The 21,723-nt window shown below is 29.5% G+C and overlaps 1 long non-coding RNA gene across 10 annotated transcripts; it reads right to left on the bottom strand.

Annotated features, from left to right (window-relative positions):
* Positions 1-1,800: 1,800 nt before the first annotated feature.
* Positions 1,801-12,996, bottom strand: LOC107613825 (uncharacterized). 10 transcript variants are annotated; one of them, XR_002353157.2, is made up of 9 exons: positions 12,856-12,996; positions 12,674-12,767; positions 12,319-12,393; positions 11,755-12,221; positions 11,184-11,408; positions 10,868-10,992; positions 10,017-10,765; positions 9,699-9,782; positions 3,201-9,450 (listed from the first exon to the last, which is right to left on the bottom strand). It is a non-coding gene; the product is annotated as an uncharacterized LOC107613825 (long non-coding RNA). The 10 variants fall into 10 exon arrangements; XR_002353161.2 differs by having other exon boundaries at positions 10,868-10,940; XR_015896737.1 differs by adding an exon at positions 1,801-2,010 and having other exon boundaries at positions 9,409-9,450; positions 10,017-11,408.
* Between the last annotated feature and the right edge of the window lie 8,727 nt (positions 12,997-21,723).

The following is a 21,723-nucleotide window of genomic DNA, read 5'->3' as shown; positions in this document are numbered from 1 at the left end:
AAAAAAGACAAAATAAATAAAAAATTGATCATATATAACAATAGAATCCTAAGTAATAAAATTTTATTATCCAAAATAATACTAAATAAAAGAATACTAAGAGTATTAAAATAATTATTCTAATTTGTGTGTATTATTTGTAATATGTATTATTGTTCATATTAAAAATGATATATTAAATAAAAAATTAATAATAAATAATAATAAAAATATAACTAATAAAAAATTAGAATCTAAAATAATAATAAAAATAAGATTATTAAGTGTACTTTAAAAGTATTAAAATGTGTTATTTTATATGTTATTTTTAATTTAATAAATAAATATTAATTTTTAATATAAAAAAATACTTAAAAAATTATCAATTTTTATATGTTATTTTTAATTTTATAAATAAATATTAATTTTTATTATAATAGTAAAAAAATATAATATACTAAAATAGAGTACTATAAAAAATATTGTATAAAAAATATTAAAAGAAATATAAAAAAAATATATATACTTAAAAAATAATATTATAATTTAATATTATATTTTTTCGTAATTAATTAATTATTTATTTAGAAGTGATTTTAACTAATATTATCCAAACAATATTTATTTTATCAAAATTAATTTTAATATAAAATTGCCAAACATAAATCATGTTAGCATTAACTCACTTCTATCTAAAATCAATTCTACAAAATCACTTTCATTCAAACTTCAGTTTCACAAACAAACGTAAATCCAAACATTCACCAAATACATTCCGATACAACTGTGTTTCCAAGTCGAAGGAAAGACCAAACCACTCACAATAATAATCATCTTCCATAATACTACTAGGATCATACGCAATCCAATTCAGGGTTTACAATGTATGGTAGCTTAAGATGATCATTTTATTCAGTATCATACCAAATCTTTCTGCATCACCAATTTCCATTGCCAAAGAGTTTATCCTTCCCCATTGAAATACACACTTTCCATCAGTTACTATTCATTGGCATTAGAAGACGTAACTAATTATAATTAAGATTGGAAAAAATAATCATGACAACTCATATTCGGTACATTACTTTGCATTTGAAAATAATAGAGTTTTGGTTCCTTTTTGGTACGTTTAGCAACTCATATTCGGCAACAGGACACCTTGAAGAATAGGGTGAACTATTAAATTGGCCTCTCTCTTTTTTAGGATGACAACGTGATCTTTTAAGATAAAAATAATTCATTTTTATTTTTATTATTAATGATTAATTATAAATTTAATAATTAAATAGTGTAATATGATAATTTTTAATTAAAATTAAAATATTAAAATTAAAATTAAAAATATCATTATATTATATTATTAATTTAATAACTAAAATATATTACATGATATTTTTATTAAAAATGAGATAAAATATTTTTTTCAAATCCTGATCTTATTAGTGAATGAAAACTTTTATCTCTTAACGATATTTTTGTAAAAGTAGTTTGATTTTATAAATTTTTTTTATGTTATAATATATAATATCAGGACAAAATTAACATAACTTTAAAATTAAAGATTTATATTTTTATAATATTATTAGAGAGTACAGACAAAAATACTAATTTTATACTATAATTGATGTTTGGTATAAGTAAAAAATTACGACATTGACTTGATTTTTTTTACCATCAAATTATTATTTGATGAAATTTATTTAATTTGCGTTGTTGATGTATAGTATATATTTTCATATGCTATAATTATTTTTAATAATGAAATAATTATTATAAAATATAAAATTGTTTAACATGAGTAACATTTAAAATAAGACAATATAAAGATGTTAGATGGATTTAAAAAAAAAAGTTATTTAGAAAGAATATTATTTATTAGAATTTAATTTTGTTTTTTATTAGACAAATCTAGAAGAAACCTTATGCCTCATTACTCATTAGTCATTACTCCTCACTCGTCATCTCTCACCTCCTCAAAACTCACCTCCTCCATGTTATTATCCTGCGCATTCCGCTCCAAGGTAGCTGAATCTGAATATGCCCAAAAAAGCCCACTTCATTATGTCCAAAAACGCCCACTTCACTAATAACAATTAAAGACTTGAGTTTAGTCATATATGAAGCACGGACATTTCGTTGAGTTGTCGTGTCCGCTTGTCGAACATATTTCGGACACGACACTCACCGACACTCGTCCGACACGCGTGTTTGTTAAATTCAACCGTATCTTAATAAAAAATAAAAAATTATTCTCTGAACACACCTGGTCACGCATAAATACCATCACGTGTCAGTAGGGCTGGAAGTGAGTCGAGCTGAGTCAAGCTAGACCAAGCTCAAGCTCGGCTCATGAAAATTGAGTTTGGCTCACGGCTCGACTCATTAACAATCGAGCTTATTTCTTAAGCTCAAGCTCGGCTCACAAAAAACTCACGAGCTGGCTCAAATAAGAGAAACATAAATATATAATCTATAATTCTATATCAATAAATTATAACTTATATATTTTAAAAAATATTTGAAAAGATCAATTTTATATATTGTTTATCTATCAATAAATTATAAATTTTTTATTTATGTCCTATATTAAAATTATATGTAAAAAATAAATATAAATATTAAATAATTAAGATTGTAATAATATATATATAATCGAGCCAGCTCACGAGCTAATGAGCTGAGCTTATCCAAGCTCAAACTCGGCTCATTTAATTTATGAGCTCAATTCTAGGCTCAAGCTTGGCTCACCAGCTCACGAGCTTAGCTTATCGAGCTGTTAATGAGTCGAGCTCGAGCTGGCTCATGAGCTGGCTTGACTCACTTCTAGCCCTACGTGTCAGCATGTCCAGTCTTATTCTTAACATACATTCTTAAAATAAATTTAGATATAGTATATATTATTATTTATTAAAACAAAAAATATTTTAAATACTTGATATAATTAAAATAAGACATTAAAAATAATTAAAAATTTTAATGTATATTTTAATATCAATAAAATATCAAAATATCATTACAATTTATCTAAAAGATACTTTATATTTTATATGTATACGTGTCCCCGTGTCATGCAAGATTTTAAAATTTACGTGTCGGCGTGTCCCGTGTCAGTGTCAATGTCTGTGCATCATAGAATTACATGTTGATCCAGTCAGATTAATGTGTTAGATGAGTTTTAAGCAGTGAATTTGAAATTTGGATACTTTCCGTTGTAAGAATGATTTTGGTTATTATTATTTTTCTATTCTGGTGTATGTGTATATAAATATAGTAAATATAGTTTGTGTGATATTGAGGAAGAAAACCATGGTACTTGGCAGAACTTCACAGAGTTGGAGTATTTGCTTCTTGGATTGGTCTCAGCTGTTCCTTCATTCTTGATACCAATGCTGCTAGTTGGTAAGGTATACTCAAATTATCTTATAGTGTTAATTGCAATCCTTATTTTGGATATTGCATTCAACTTCATTTTGTGGGCTAAACAAGTGCATGTTTCACTTGTTTAGTGTGTTAGTGCCACACTTTGTGATTTGATTTGATACTGATGCATCCAAGATGTAATTTATCTTCCGGCTGATACAGTTTATGATTGTGGAGTGATTTTGTTTTCCATAATATAAAATTTTGCAGGCTGATAGAAACTTGCATTGGAAGGATCGCTATTGGGTTAAGGCAAGTGTTTTTTGAAATCTTTACCGATGTTGTGCTGCACTTGTTGAGACTCTTGTGCCATTAGTTTAATAATAACGTTTTTTTTACTGTGAACTTTTCATTAGTCTTGTATTTGTTACTTAACGGAAACAAGTTTGAATCCATAATACTAAGACAGATTTAAGGAGGTGTGACCCCAACAACTGTTTAAATTTGTTACGTTTAGGGCATTTTTTTTATTGAAACAAAATGACTTCCTCCAGATGAGAAGTTTCAAGTGTGTAGAGCTTCTTAGTACCCTTGATTTCTTACCTTCCAAGTCTAGATGTAGAAAAGAAATGGGAGATGACTTGGATAGAAGTTCTCATTTCTTGATATAGGGCCTTGCACTTGGCTGTTTCCTTTTATTTGAATATTCAGATCTATTTGTTCCATGATACAGATTTTACTTATTTTAATTGTATGTGTACCCTGAAAATGAAAAAGAAAAAAAAAAAGAGAAAGAAAAAGAATAGTTCTTATGAAATGTACTATAGATTTATTGGACCGTACTCTTCAGTTATGTTGGGAATTATTTCTGGACACATTATTTTTTCACCGTTATTCTGCGTGCATCTTATACTTTCCCATCATGGATTCTTGCTCTTTCTTATTTTATCGCATACCTGGAGACACTGGCTATTTCCAATGTATGCTATGAACAAACCAATTTACTAATTGTTTATTATTAGGATCATTGTTTAGTCATGCATTGGTTTTTATATTAATCATTCATTGCTTTCCCATCTCAATCTCTAATAATCCTAATAATTTAATCTGATACACACTCTCTCTTTTCTCTGTTTACGAAAGATTCATCGTCATCTTCTTGTTCTTTGAGTTTGTGGCAGTCACCGAACGAAAGAAAACGACGGGGAGAACACTTCTTTCTCTTGTACACATCGTTCTGGCTCACACTCTCTCTCGGCATTGTTGTTCTCCTCAAACTCTACGAGGTAATCCTACTCTTTCCATTTTCAAACTTCTTATCACTCTTTTTGTTTAAGAATTGATGTATACATGTTGATCCAGTCAGATTAATGTGTTAGATTAGTTTTAAGCAGTGGATTTAAAATTTGGATACTTTCCGCTGTAAGAATGATTTTGGTTATTATTAGTTTTCTATTCTGGTGTGTGTATGTAAATATAGTTTGTGTGATATTGAAGAAGAAAATCATGGTACTTGGCAGAACTTCACAGAGTTGGAGTATTTACTTCTTGGATTGGTCTCAATGCTAGTTGGTAAGGTATGCTCAAATTATCTTACGGTGTTAATTGCAATCCTTATTTTCGATATTGCATTCAACTACATTTTGTGGGCTAAACAAGTGCAAGTACTACTTAGTACTTACTTGTTTCACTTGTTCAATGTGTTAGTGCCACACTTTGTGATTTGATTTGATGCTGATGCCGTCAAAATGTAATTTATCTTCCTGCTGATATAGTTTATATGATTGTGGAGTGATTTTGTTTTCCATAATATAAAATTTCTCAGGCTGATAGAAACTTGCATTGGAAGGATCGCTATTGGGTTAAGGTAAGCGTTTTTTCAAAATCTTCACCGATCTTGTGATGCACTTGTTAAGACTCTTGTGCCATCAGTTTAATAACAACCTTTTTCTTATAATAAAGAGTAAAGTACTAAATTGGTCCTTTATGTTTGGGCGTAATTCTGTTTTAGTCCTTAAGGTTTAAAGTGTTCTATTTGAATCCAAAAAAATTTCATTTAGCATCAATTTAGTCCCACAGTGATGTCAAAGTTAAATAATTAACGGAATGTCCCACATAACAACAGTACAAAAACAAAATCGATAATTTAGAGAACAAGTACAAGTTCCAGAAGCACAAAATCAATCATTGATGCATCAATACATTTATTTATCATTCTCTTTAGTTTTATAGAAAATATTTTATTTATATTGTAAGAAAAATAATAAATAAATGTATTGATGTATCCATAGTTGATTTTGTGCCTCTAGAGTCTATATTGTTCTACAAATTATCGATTTTGTTCTTGTACTGTTGTTATGTAGGATATTCCGTTGTTGTTATGTAGGACATTCCGTTAATTATTTAACTTTGACCTCACTGTGGGACTAAATTGATGCTAAATGAAACTTTTTTGGATTCAAATAGAACATTTTAAACCTTAAGAACCAAAACAGAATTACGCCCAAACATAAGGGACCAATTTAGTACTTTACCCTATAATAAATTATTCCGAATTTATTTTTTAAATTAAGTGAAATATTTTTTTCTAGTTGTTTAATAGGCTGATATTGTTATCTTTATAAGCGAGACAATTAAATAAGTAATAGAATGTTAAAATACAAATAATTTTAAAAATACATATAAGTGTAAACATATGAAATTTACTTATCTAAAAGGAAATTACTTGTGAAATATCTAAGAAAATCTTTATATATATATATATATATATATATATATATATATATATATATATATATTAAGGTGGAAAACAATATTTCCATATCCAAGGGATGAGCGATGAAGTCTGTCTTGTACCAAAGGCTTAATTTTATTTCCTATCATTTTTGTTGAAGGATTCCCTAAAAATGCTATATCTTATATTTAATTTAATATACCACTCTTTAATTGGAAGTTCATTATATATATCTTTGATGACAAAGTTAAAGTTAAATAATTGTTTGAGTATGAGAAAGCGCCAAAAGATATTAAAGTGAAAATAGCGACATTTATTTAGCAAGAAAGACGTATAGCATTAAGAAAGAGTGAAAATGAAAGGAATTACTATTATTGAAAATTTATATAATTAAACCATGGCGACATTTATATATTAAGTTGGCATAATTATTAAAATTAATTGAAGAAAAAATAAATTTTAAATATCCTGTGATCCCATATTTAGTTTTGTTTTTTCTTAACCGATTTTCTTATATATTCTAACAGTATGTCATCTTCATTTCACGTTCCTTATACATAAGAAATGGCTTCTTTCTCCTCCTTATTACTCTTTCTTATTTCTCTCTTGTTTCATGTGCCTTATGTTCAGAAGTTCCTGACAAACAACTCCATGTTCACTCCCGAAGTTTCCCCACAACCATTACATGGTATGGGAATTTCACCCATCTAAGAGGGATTATCTCTCGAACTTCATCACTTCCTACTCCTGCCCCCCTCGTCGGCGACAGCCAAACACAACTTTTAACGTCATATATCAAGTCCTCAACGACTACTTATTTGGAACTATGTCTCGGGATTCCCCAGCCATAACTGAGTTGAGTGTTTGTAATGCTGACAGAGTCCCGCATGCTGTGTTATAGAACCCTTCGATGATTACATCATGGGATGTATAAACGATGTTCACTAGGCCGCCATTCTCTGCACTCTTGGATGCCAGCTCAGAGATATGCTTCTCCGTCATTAATTTTCCAAACGAGTAGTTGTTGAGGACTTGATATATGTCGTTGAGTGTTGTGTTTGGCGGTCGATGAAGAGGGGGAGGAGGAAGTGATGAAGTTCGAGAGATAATCTCTTACATGGCGTGAAATCTCCATACCATGTAATGGTTGTGGGAAAACTTCGGGAGTGAACATGAAGTTGTTTGTCAAGAACTTCTGAACATAAGGAACGTGAAACAAGAGAGAAATAAGGAAGAGTAATAAGGAAGAAAAAGAAGAAAGAAGCCATTTCTTATGTATAAGGATGAAATGAAGATGACATACTGTTAGAATATAGGAAAATCGATTAAGAAAAGACAAAACTAAATATAGGACTACAGGATATTTAAAATTTATTTTTTCTTCAAATAATTTTAATAATTATGCAAACTTAATATATAAATGTCGCTATGGTTTAATTATATAAATTTTCGATAATAGTAATTTCTTTCATTTTCACTCTTTCTTAATGTTATACTCTTCCTTTACTAAGTAAATGCCACTATTTTCACTCTAATATCTTATGGCGCTTTCTCATACTCAAACAATTATTTAACTCTGTCATATTATATATATATATATATATAATTATAATGAACTCCCAATTAAAGAGTGGTATATTAAATTAAATATAAGATATAGTATTTTTAGGAATCCTTCAGCAGGGAAATGAAATTAAGCCTTTGGTACAAGACTTCATTGCTCATCCCTTGGGTATGGAAATGTTGTCTTCCACCTTTTATATATATAAAGATTTTCTTAGATATTTCACAAGTAATTTCCTGGGTAAAAAACGTATATGAGCCAAGGGGAGTTTAAAATTACCTAAATCCGGCAAAGGGAGTTTAAAATTACCTAAATCCGCCAAATAAAATTCTAATACATCATTCTACCAAAGAACAAATTAATGTAATTTGAATCAATACAATTCGAATTAGATTTGTATGTAATTCGAACTGATATAATTCGAATTACTTGAAAGCATTGACAACACGTAATTCGAATCAATATGTCACGAATTATAAACTTAGAGTTCGAATTGTATCAATTCGAATTAGTAGGGAGACGTGCTTTGAAGGGAGTTCGAATGAAGTTGATTCGAATTACTCTATTTTCGAAACTAGTAGTAATTGGAAACGATATAATTCGAATTACTCCCTTTTCGTAACAAATTCTAATAAATTTTTTTAATGAATTTATTTAAATTATAGTACAAAAAATATTTTATTCTATACAAAATAATTTTAAAAAAATAGCTTAAAAATATTTTTTAAATTATTTTGCATACAATAAAATATTTTTTCTGGTATAATTTAAATAAATTTATTAAAAAATATTCATGAGCTATCAAGAATGGGCAGAAGAGTATTGTATAAAGTTCGAATTACTCACCGTATAATTTGAATAAGGCTTGGTTTGGTAAATGTTTTACTTTTTAAGAGTAGCTTATGAAAGCTGTCTTTTAAAAGACGACTTTTCACTTGCGTTTGGTAAAATCACATTAAAAATAGTTTTTAATAAGCACAAGTACTATAATTGTGTTTGGTAAAACAGCTTTTAAAAATTAAAAAAAATATAATAAACATATTTATAACGAAGAATAATATTTTTTTTCAAATTTTAGAGACCAATAATTTAAATATTTATTCGATTTACTCTCTATATTAATATAAATAGAGTTATCAATAGTCAATAATAAAACTTGTACTGATACGTCTATTACCCATTTATATATATTGACTCACTTATACAAATCACAAAAAATGAGACACATATCTCAAGTAAAATTATATGAAGATTGTGTTAGAATTTGTGAAGGTTAGGTTGAGAAATTAGAAATATATGAGGATTCCAATGGCAATATAATGACAGGAAATATGTGTGGAAAAATAAATAAAATATATTTTTAATTGTTTTGTATGGAATAAAATATTTTCTTTAATTTCTAAATTATTATTGACTATGTAGAGTACTTTATTTAAAATTTGAGTACCTAAGTCATTAGAACATTACAAATTTTTATAGTACTCCTAACATTTTTTAAGCCATTTTTTTTAAATTGTTTTGCATAGAATAAAATATTTTTTGTAGTATAATTTAAATAAATTTATTAAAAAAATTTATTAAAAAATATTTATTAGGGTTTAAATATTGTATTTAAAAATTAAAGAAAATATTTTATTCCATACAAAACAATTAAAAATATATTTTAGTACTTTACCCTTTATTATAAGAAAAAGGTTATTATTAAACTGATGGCACAAGAGTCTCAACAAGTGCATCACAAGATCGGTGAAGATTTTGAAAAAACACTTACCTTAACCCAATAGCGATCCTTCCAATGCAAGTTTCCATCAGCCTGAGAAATTTTATATTATGGAAAACAAAATAACTCCACAATCATATAAAATATATCAGCAGGAAGATAAATTACATTTTGACGGCATCAGCATCAAATCAAATCACAAAGTGTGGCACTAACACACTGAACAAGTGAAACAAGTAAGTACTAAGTAGTACTTGCACTTGTTTAGCCCACAAAATGTAGTTGAATGTAATATCCAAAATAAGGATTGCAATTAACACCGTAAGATATTTTAAGCATACCTTACCAACTAGCAGCATTGGTATCAAGAATGAAGGAACAGCTGAGACCAATCCAAGAAGTAAATACTCCAACTCTGTGAAGTTCTGTCAAGTACCATGGTTTTCTTCTTCAATATCACACAAACTATATTTATATACACACACCAGAATAGAAAAATAATAATAACCAAAATCATTCTTACAGCGGAAAGTATCCAAATTTTAAATCCACTGCTTAAAACTCATCTAACACATTAATCTGACTGGATCAACATGTATACATCAATTCTTAAACAAAAAGAGCGATAGGAAGTTTGAAAATTGAAAGAGTAGGATTACCTCGTAGAGTTTGAGGGGAACAACAATGCCGAGAGAGTGTGAGCCAGAACGATGTGTACAAGAGAAAGAAGTATTCTCCCCATCGTTTGCTTTCGTTCGGTGACAGCCACAAACTCAAAGAACAAGAAGATGATGATGAATCTTTCGTAAACAGAGAAAAGAGAGAGTGTGTATCAGATTAAATTATTAGGATTATTAGAGATTGAGATGGGAAAGCAATGAATGATTAATATAAAAACCAATGCATGACTAAACAATGATCCTAATAATAAACAATTAGTAAATTGGTTTGTTCATAGCATACATTGGAAATAGCCAGTGTCTCCAGGTATGCGATAAAATAAGAAAGAGCAAGAATCAATGATGGGAAAGTATAAGATGCACCCAAAACGGTGAAAAAATAATGTGTCCAGAAATAATTCCCAACATAACTGAAGAATACTATCCAGAGGCTGGCCTGTCAGAATAAGGCATGTTCATGTTAGGCTGAAACTGATTAAAGATAAGTTATACAATAAGGTTGGCCCAATAAATCTATAGTACATTTCATAAGAACTATTCTTTTTCTTTCTCTTTTTTTTTTCTTTTTCATTTTCAGGGTACACATACAATTAAAATAAGTAAAATCTTTGTGTATCATGGAACAAATAGATCTGAATATTCAAATAAAAGGAAACAGCCAAGTGCAAGGCCCTATATCAAAAATAATTATTAGCTTCAGCATAGTCTTTATTTTCCATTTTTTTTGCCTGTCCAAATACACAAAATAATGTTGGGTGAATATGATGCTCTCATGAACTTAAAAAGCTTAAGGAAAGAGGAACAAGCGAATCAGTAAAAGGGAAATTAACCAGAATGAATCCTTCTTTTCTTGTGCTAATAATTCTTCAAAAGAAATGTCAGCAAATTCGTCGTCTCTGTTCTCTATCAGTTCACGGGATTTCGCATTGTCCATACAAGACCCAATTTCAAGCATCTTTGTTAAATACGTAGCATATTAATATAAGAGATACTTTATAAGCAGAAGCCAAGCTAACTAACTAGATAATACAAAATGTCTTAGTGAAACTACAGCATCATTTAAATAGCATTAACATACTTCTGCAACAAAATTGAAGGAAAGATATTTATTAATCCTCTTATGATGGACTCGAATTAATAGTATACCTTCTGTTATACTGGTGAGAGTTTAAGCTACTGTTGAGGGAAATTATAAACAAAAGCATCCCCCTCTAATCTCTTTTGCTCCAATTCAAGCTTGTATATCTGTAATACTAAAAAATTTTAGATACTCATTGATGCCATATGCAGACTTGATGAGTTGATGACACAAAAGTTCGCTAGCTTTATCTTAGCCGACCTGTTGACGGAGTCGATCAAAAGAAGATCTGTCTGCGTTGCATAATAAAGCGTTTGTTATTACAAACTTATGTTGGATCACATAAGCCCTATAACAAAAAGAGCATGTAAAAGCAATTAGAACAGTCAATAGAACTCGAAAAGATTTATGCAACTTGAGAAGAATATTATTACTAAAGCCTAATATACAATCTAAGTAAGCATAAGCTTTGAGTTCTTCATCACAAGACCCCTCCCCCCAATGAATTCCTGCTATAATGTTATTAATTGTGAGCAAAATTATGCTAAAATATATTGCCTATACCCCCCTGCTTTTTCATAATGAAACTAATGAAATGCACCTTTTAATACCAAAGAATGAAAGAAACTCTAGAGTTACCTTGATAGAATTAGGACTTAGATGTTGCAAGGCCTTCATTTTTTCATTGATCCTACTCCTTCTTCTCTGCTCAACAAGGAAAACTACCATATGTTTGAATGAAATCAAAACCAAGTACCACAAAAAGCCACTGTAGGAATTTAGAAAATTTTTTTTGACAAATTATGAACTTTTGCTGCTCTGTTCCTCTTTGATGAGCGCCTAGAAGGTACAGGCTTTAATTCGCTGGAACATCTTCTGCCAAAGCTTCAACACCCTTCTACATTCAGAAATTCCCAACTAATTGTGTTCAAAAATGAGTACAGAAAAAGGTGTGTCTCCAAACAATATTCATAATAACGCCAAGAGAAGAGCATGCTTGTGACATTAGTTCACAACCACGAAGAGCAGAAATAAACTCCAGCAGTTGTTTCTTTGCTGCATCCTTATACAGAACCACTTTATTAGCATTCCTTCTATTAGCTTCACTACATTCATGAAAAAGAAAAGTGAGTACTTAAGAATATGATCAGTGAGGTATATATAAATAATTAAATATCAGACAGTTGCATAGATATCTTTTACCTAGTGGATAAGATGTGGGCAAGCAAACCCTCCATGTCACTTTCTCCTCAACACGGTGCAGCAGAATTGTGCCTCCTGAGATTTCGGCATAGAACAAACTTGACTAAATTTTTTTCCATTAGAAACGCTATCAACTTTGTCACAGTAAAGAACATAAGAACGAATATAAACTCTAAAACGAGTCAAAGTGTAGATCATTTTCCAGAATAAACAAATTGGAATTGATTTCTCAAGTCATGTCATTAGTAAGTTAGGACTAATAACAAGAAATTACAAAGAGGGGGAAGAAAGGTTAGTCAGAAGCAGACAGAACAAAAAATGAAACAGAAACCATGACCAGAAGATTAATACTTACAATTCTTGGACACAAATTTAAATCCCATCTTTTGTGCAGCTAAATTGAATGCCTTTTCAACCATAACTGCTTTGGAAGATAGAATAGGAATGACCTACATTTAAGAGCAGAAATCACATAATAAGAATGAAATTCAAACATATTTGACAAAATACTAAAGTTATTAAATAGAATCCCTCAACCTCCTCCGGCTCTTCAATCTCCTCCTCCACCTCAACCTGCTGCGACGCCGAATCCCTACTCAGAGTTGAAACGATGTGGAGGAACTGGGTTCTTCTTCTTCTTTGTCCAGACGAAGAGGAGAACGATATTGCACGACAAGGTGGCTGCTAGGATAGTTTTTATCTAATATAAAGAAAAAAGGATATTTAAGTTTTTTTATAAAATTAAATAAAAAATATTTTTTATTTTTTTTTTAAATATGAGGGTGATTTAGTAAAATTATTGATATGAGATAATATTTAAAACAAAAAAAAATTAATTATTGATGTGAAAAATATAATTCACTTGTAGTGTTTTAATTTCTCTACGATTTTATCATACCAGTACGTATAAATTTATCATCGTACCGAAACAATTACCTTTTATTTTTATTTTTGTGATACATCGCGATCTCTTATTTCTTCGTCAACTCTGAATGAAAAATGCTGACATGTCATGTTTAGAAATGAACAGGAGCCTAATTATCTCTAAATTCAAATTGGTTAAAAATTTATTTCTCTTTATTCTTTAAACAATATTTTTTTAAATTATTTTTTATTCATCATATTAATATTATTTTTTCAATAAATAATTGAATATATGATATAATAAGTACAAACTAATTAATAAATTATTCAAATTTAAAAATATCATATATTATAAAATTAAATAAATAATTGTCAAATATAACTTTTAAATATATAAATAAGGGTAAAAAACTAAAATAAGCCAGATTAATTTTACACGATTCAGCCAACAGAAAAATTGATTCACCAATCAGTCAAAGCACAATTTAATGTAGTTCGAATCAACTCATTTCGAACTTGACTTGAATATAATTCGAATCATGCAACTTCGAATTACATGCAAACGTTAAAAATACATAATTCGAATTGAAACAATTCGAATTACTATTAGATGTGAACTCAGCATAATTCGAATTGATGCAATTCGAATTACTATCACACGTGAGTTCAACATAATTCGAATTGAGTGGGTTCGAATTACTCTCAAGTGCCAAGTCCTATGTAATTCGAATGATGTTGATTCGAATTACACATTGTACAATTCGAATTCCATACAATATTCTTTTGTCTATTTTTAATAGCTCATAAATATTTTTTAATAAATTTTTTTAATGAATTTATTTAAATTATACTACAAAAAAATTATTTTATTCTATGCAAAATAATTTTTAAAAAATGGCTTAAAAAATATTTTTTAAATTATTTTACATACAATAAAATATTTTTTGTGGTATAATTTAAATAAATTTATTAAAAATCAAGAATGGGAAGAAGAGTATTGTATAGAATTCGAATTGCTCACCGTATAATTTGAGTAAGGCTTGGTTTGGTAAAACTTTTACTTTTTAAGAGTAGCTTATGAAAGCTGTCTTTTAAAAGACGACTTTTTAAAAGCTACAGCACTTGCGTTTGGTAAAATCACATTAAAAATAGCTTTTAATAAGCAAAAGTACTATAATTGTGTTTGGTAAAACAACTTTTAAAAATTAAAAAAATTATAGTAAACATATTTATAACGAAGAATAATATTTTTTTTCAAATTTTAGAGACCACTAATTTAAATATTTATTTTATTTACTCTCTATATTAATATAAATAGAGTTATCATTAGTCAATAATAAAACTTATAAATTTATTTAAATTATACCACAAAAAAATATTTTTTTTATGCAAAATAATTTAAAAAATGACTTAAAAGATGTTAGGAATACTATAAAAATGTGTAATGTCCTAATGACTTATGACATTAAATATATACTCTACATAGTCAATAATAATTTAAAAATTAAAGAAAATATATTTTTATCATGTATTTACTTAAATCACTAGAATATTATAAACTTTTAGAGTATTCATAACATCTTTTAAGCCATTTTTTTAAAATTATTTTGTATGGAATAAAATATATTTTTTAATTATTTGGTATGGAATAAAATATTTCTTTAATTTCTAAATTATTATTGACTATGTAGAGTACTTTAATTAAATTTTGAGTACATGCATGTATTTACCTAAGTCATTAGAACATTACAAATTTTTATAGTACTCCTAACATTTTTTAAGCCATTTTTTTAAATTGTTTTGCATAGAATAAAATATTTTTTGTAGTATAATTTAAATAATTCATTAAAAAATTATTAAAAAATATTTATGAGCTATTAAAAATGGACAAAAGAGTATTGTATGGAATTGGAATTGATAGCTCATTAATATTTTAAAGAAGTCTCGTAATTAAATATTTTGTTAGCTTTTTTTTAATGCATGAAATAAAATATATATTTTTTTAAATTATTATTTTTTTAATACATTTTTTTAATAAATTATTAATTTTTTTAATAAATCAGGGTGTAATTCGAATCAGGTTTATTCGAATTAGTACGTGTGTGCGTGTGTGTATAATTCGAATCAATGTAATTCGAATTATATGTAAATGAAGTTCGAATTGAGTAGATTCGAACTATATAAAAATGGCTATTGGTGGATTCATAAACCAGTTTTTTATTTGGCTTATTTATGTAAATTTTTTCTTCCCTTGGTTTAATACAGTGATTTGCCCTATAAATAATAAATATTAAAATATATAATACATTAATAATAATATTCCTAAGATATATTATTAGTATTATGATCTAGATAATTTTTACAATAAAGTGAAAACTAATAAACACATTATTTAATATATAGTAAAATTTTTTTAAGCAATAACAAATTTAATTTTTTATTTTTTTAAACTAAATTAATAATTCTATTTGATATTTGTTCATACTCTGACCCAAATTCAATCAGGCCCAATAAAGGCCCACCAAAGATAGCCTACGCCACTTACCCGACCTCTTGGACATGATAAGAAGGCTTAGTTTTACTCATCTAAGTAAGTAACTCTCTTCCTAAATCTCTCCTACTATTTCTATCTCTACCAAAAGATAGATTCCAACAAACTCCCATGATAAAGAGAACGGTTATCCACTAATAAAGGTGGAACTACTCCAAAAGGTGGTTATCTATTATAATATAAATACACTAACACCCTTCAGGTATATTCATGTCTCAATCTACTAAAAATCTGCTTAAAACACTTGCTAACTTAAGAATCAGAGTCTTTTGCAGGTACCACCCCCTCCCCACGAGAAACTCGGACGACGGCACCTCGTCACTTGTACAAGTCGGATGCTGCCTTAGAAGGAGTCTGATTCTCACGTTTAGGCCCACATCACCGTTTCAGATAACTCTCGGAATATTGGCGCCATTGCTAGAGACTTGGAGTTCAACTCTTGATAATGACGGACAATCAATACGAAGATGATCACACAACGTTTGAGTCAGAACTAGAGCCCCACTACGATGACCTCACACTAGCACTATCTCCACCCCGAGAGAGAACACATGTTTCTCATGGAGAAGAAACATCGAAAAATTCTCAACCGTGGCAGATTCAATCAGAGGTCCATCTACCTGAAGATGAAGAATCTCTGTATCCAACAGAGATACTAGGTTTAGTTCACGGTCACCGCGGACAATTAGAGAAATTCAAACTGAAAGCTGAATGAGAACTACAAGCAGAACGAAAATTGCGAAAACAATCGAGCATATCGAGAGGAAATTCTTCTGGGAGGTAAAGATTTGTTTGTTAAAGAAATCATACGAGTCAAGGTTTCAAGAAATTTTAAAATCCCGACATGGATTTCTATAATAAAACTACCGATCCAAGACACTATCATAGCAACACCATCATAGCTAAAGGATATTTACAAATTTATATATATTAATATTAATATTTAAGTGAGCGGTTAAAATCTTAACCAGTTTTGAGTTAGTTATTTGTTAACCAGTGATATATATTTATGTATGTGATGGTTAGTGTGTGAAATGATACATTATGCCTATTCACACAACAAATAAAGAGTTGTGACTATTCACACAGCAACAAAGGGTCACAACCATTCAACATGGTACGTGACTTCTAGTTATTCATGCAACACATATATATAAATATCCCTTATACTCAAAACGGACAAGAGAAAATTGTTTTTCTTTAAGCCTTATTTTCTCCTTCTTCTAAAGTTCAAGAGAGTTAAGAATTTCTTACTATTGCTAATTAAGAAATTCTTAGGTTTCATTGTATCCTGGGAGAGTATTGTCATCAACCCTATAGCAACTAAGTGTGGGGGCAAATATCTCTCTAAAGAAAGCGATCTAATCGTGCCTTGAAACCAATACGCAAATATAAGATTTTGTCATCTTCTCATACTATATACACAACAATTTTAGAGAGATATTTGTTGAAGATGGCACAAGATCAAAACACTACGTTCAAGGTCATGAATCAAGAGTTTGTCAAATTAGATCGCTTTGATGGAACGAACTTCAACCGTTGGAAAGACAAGATGATGTTTCTTCTTTCAGTTCTCAATCTTGCATATGTGATTGACCCAAAGACTACACCAATTGCCGATGCTGCTGAAAATTCCACACCGGAAGAGAAAGAAAAGATTGTTCAATTGAAAAAGAAATGTGATGAAGATACTTTTGCATGTCGAGGTCATATTCTCAATACTTTATCCGACCGACTCTATCATCTCTACATGTCAATTCAATCACCATTAGAGATTTGGAAATCTTTGGAAGAAAAGTACAATACCGAACGACAAGGAACAGATAAGTTTATTATGATGAAATATTTTGAATTTATTATGAATGATATTATGCCTGTCATGGATCAAATTCATGAATTACAAATCCTTGTAAGTAGACTTCGTGATCTACAAGTGGTGATCCCTGAATCATTACAAGTTGGAGCAATTATTTCAAAATTGCCTTCATCTTGGAATGGTTATAGGAAGAAACTTTTACATCTTGGTGAGGACTTCACAATTGAGAAATTACTAAGGCATATACGTATAGAGGAGGAAACTCGAAAACGTGATGCTGTGTATCTTTCTCAAAGTTCTAAAGTGAATCATATTGGTGAAAACAACACCAATAAGAAGAAAAGAAAGTTCTCTAAAGATTCAAAGCAAGATAAGAAGAGACAAAGAGAGTGTTATCATTGTCACAAGAAAGGACACTATATCAAAGAATGTAGACTTCTGAAAAGGGAAGCACCAAAGACCAACTTAGTGGAAGAGAAGGATCTAATTGCTATGGTTGTAGAAAAAGTACAAAACATGCATATTGGCATGGTTACAGAAGTCAACATAGCAACACAAGGAAAATCACTTGAGTGGTGGTTAGATTCTGGAGCTACTGTTCACGTTTGCAATGATCGCAACCAATTCAAAACATATGAAGAAGTGAACAATAGAGAAGTCTTGATGGGCAATGACAACTCAGCCAAAGTTTGTGGTCAAGGAAGTGTGGAATTAAATTTTACATCTGGAAAGAAATTAAGTTTAATAAATGTACTTCATATTCCAGATTTGAGAAAAAATTTAGTTTCTGTGAGTCTCTTATGTAAGAAAGGATTCAAAGTTGTAATGGAATCCGATAAAGTGATCTTGCTTAAGAATGATATATTCATAGGAAAAGGATATTGTACTGAAGGCATGTTTAAACTTAGTATTAATAAAGTGAATGTTTCCTTGTATGTTGTTGATTCTTGTGATTTATGGCATAGTAGATTAGCACACTTAAATTACAAATCAATTGAATATATGCAAAAGAATAACTATATTGATCTTAGTAACAAGGATTTTAATAAGAAATGTGATATTTGCATACAATCTAAAATTACTAAGAAACCTTTTCCTAAGGTTGAAAGAAATACACATTTATTAGAATTGATTCATAGTGATATTTGTGAGCTAAATGGCAATATTACTAGAGGAGGAAAAAGATACTTTATAACCTTCATTGATGATTGTTCTAGATTTACTTATGTGTATTTGCTTAGAAATAAAGATGAAGCTTTTGAAATGTTTAAGAAATATAAAATGGAAGTAGAAAATATGCATGATAAGAAAATAAAAGTTCTTCGTAGTGATCGAAGTGGAGAATATTTTTCTAATGAATTTGATCACTTTTTTGAATTACATGGTATTGTGCATGAATCTTCCGCTCCATATACTCCGCAACAAAATGGTTTGGCAGAAAGAAAAAACCGTACCTTAGTGGATATGGTTAATTCAATGTTACTAAATGCAAAATTGCCTTACAATTTGTGGGGTGAAGCATTATTGACATCATGTCATATCCATAATAGGATACCATCAAGACATAGAAAGGTTTCTCCTTATGAAATTTGGAAAGGAAGGAAACCTAATTTAAATTATCTTAAAGTGTGGGGGTGTTTAGCCTTTTATCGAGTTCCTGATCAAAAGAGAACTAAATTGGGGCCAAGAGCCATAAAAGGCACTTTTATAGGATATGCTCAAAATTCTAAAGCATATAGAATATTAGACTTAGTGTCTAATGTAGTTGTTGAATCAAGAGAAGTATAATTTATTGAAAATAAATTTATCAATAATTCAACTTCTAATTCAAAGTATCCCCAAAATGATACTAATATTTCACAAGAAATAAATAATCAAAATAATAAACGTCTAAGCGACAAAGAGTTTATTGAACCAAGGAAGAGCTTGAGAGTAAGAAAAGAAAAGGACTTGGGTCCAGATTTTATTTCTTCTCAGGCTATCACCTTTTTGGTAGAAGGAACTAGGAATTCTGTAACAAACAAGATTCCTATTGTTATGAACATAGAGGGTGATCCTCAAACATTCAAAGAGGCTATGGCTTCAAGAGATTCTGCTTTTTGGAAAGAAGCAATAAATGATGAAATGAACTCAATATTATCTAACAATACTTGGGTCTTGGTTGATTTGCCTCCAGGATCAAAGCCTATAGGATGTAAGTGGGTATTTAGAAAAAAGTATAATACTGATGGTTCATTACAAACCTTTAAAGCAAGGTTAGTGGCCAAGGGGTTTAGACAACAAGAAGGTCTAGACTATTTTGATACCTACGCACCTGTGGCAAGAATGACTTCTATTAGGGCTCTTATAGCATTAGCATCTATACATAAGCTTCATATACATCAAATGGATGTTAAAACAACTTTTCTAAATGGAGATCTTAATGAAGAAATTTATATGGAGCAACCGGAAGGCTATGTGCTACCCGGAAATGAAAAGAAAGTTTGCAAATTAATTAAGTCTTTGTATGGGCTAAAACAAGCGCCTAAACAATGGCATGAGAAGTTTGATTCAGTGGTGTTATCAAATGGCTTCTCACATAATAGTGCGGATAAATGTATTTACTCAAAATTTACTAAAGATTATGGAGTAATTATTTGTTTATATGTTGATGATATGTTAATCATCGGAACAAATTTAGAAGGAATTCGTATAACGAAGGAGTATCTAACTTCTAAATTCAAGATGAAGGATTTGAATGAAGTTGATACAATATTAGGCATAAAAGTGCATAAGAATGAAGTTGGCTTTACTTTAAGTCAATCTCATTATATCAAAAAGGTATTGGAAAAGTTTGATCATCTCACAATTAAAGAATCCAATACGCCGTATGATCCTAATCTTAAATTAGAAGGAAACATGGGAAGACCTATAGCACAATTAGAATATGCTAGTGCTATAGGAAGTTTAATGTATGCAATGCATTGTACTAGACCTGATATAGCATTTGCTGTGTGTAAATTATCAATGTTTACAGGAAAGCCTAGCAATCAACATTGGAAAGCTATAACAAGAGTTCTTGGTTATCTCAAGAAAACTATAAACTTGGGATTACATTATAGTGATTATCCCGCAGTTTTAGAAGGTTATTCCGACGCAAGTTGGATTACAAATCTTAGTGATAACAAATCCACTTCAGGATGGATTTTCACCATAGGTGGTGGAGCAATAAGTTGGGCCTCAAAGAAACAAACATGTATTATACATTCTACTATGGAGGCTGAGTTTGTAGCTTTATCAGCCGCAGGTAAAGAAGCGGAATGGTTAAGAAATTTGTTATATGACATAAAGCTGTGGCCACAGCAGACGACAGCCATTTCAATCTTCTGTGATAGTGAATCAACCATGTCTCGAGCATATAATAAGGTTTATAATGGAAAGTCTAGACATATAAGTTTGAGACATGAATTTGTGAGGCAACTAATAGATGATGGTGTAATTACCATCACTTATGTAAGATCTCAAGAAAATTTAGCAGACCCTTTGACTAAAGGTTTGTCAAGGGATAAAATCAAAGAAACTACTGCTAAAATGGGATTAAAACCTATTATTGCTAAATGATGGGAACCCAACCTTATTCTAGTAGACCACTAGTTTCAAGGTTTAATGGGTAATAACAAGTTATTTAGCAATTGGAGCTCTAAGGTATAGGATTTAGTGCTATTTACAATAAATTAGGAGGGTGAGTTTAAACTCTTAATGGAATGATAATATTATCTATCAAAAGATTCCACCTATATGAATATAAGAGTGGTGCCGCTCTAATCGAAAATTTTAGAGGTTTTATTCTCGTAAATATTCATGAAACCAGGATGAGCACAAGGCCATACAAGTGCTTAAAATTGTAAACTCTTGAACTTGGAGGGTATAAGTAATGTGTGTGATTTTTGGTACTAGCATATGGAGTATAGGTTTAATCGATTAGACACCTATTACTTCGTTAGAACTTTAAAATTTACACTAAAAGAATGTTTAATCTTAGTGACACATTCTTTATGCATATACTTGTATGGTATTTAAATTTTGTAAATAGTGGGGGATTAAAGGATATTTACAAATTTATATATATTAATATTAATTTTATTAATAATTAATATTAATATTTAAGTGAGCGGTTAAAATCTTAACCGGTTTT

The sequence above is a fragment of the Arachis ipaensis genome, chromosome B8, assembly GCF_059453495.1.
Source record: "Arachis ipaensis isolate K30076 ecotype BB chromosome B8, ASM5945349v1, whole genome shotgun sequence".
Taxonomy (NCBI): domain Eukaryota; kingdom Viridiplantae; phylum Streptophyta; class Magnoliopsida; order Fabales; family Fabaceae; genus Arachis; species Arachis ipaensis.
The sequence above is the reverse complement of the archived record's forward strand: the minus strand, read 5'-3'. Positions and strand labels throughout refer to the sequence as shown.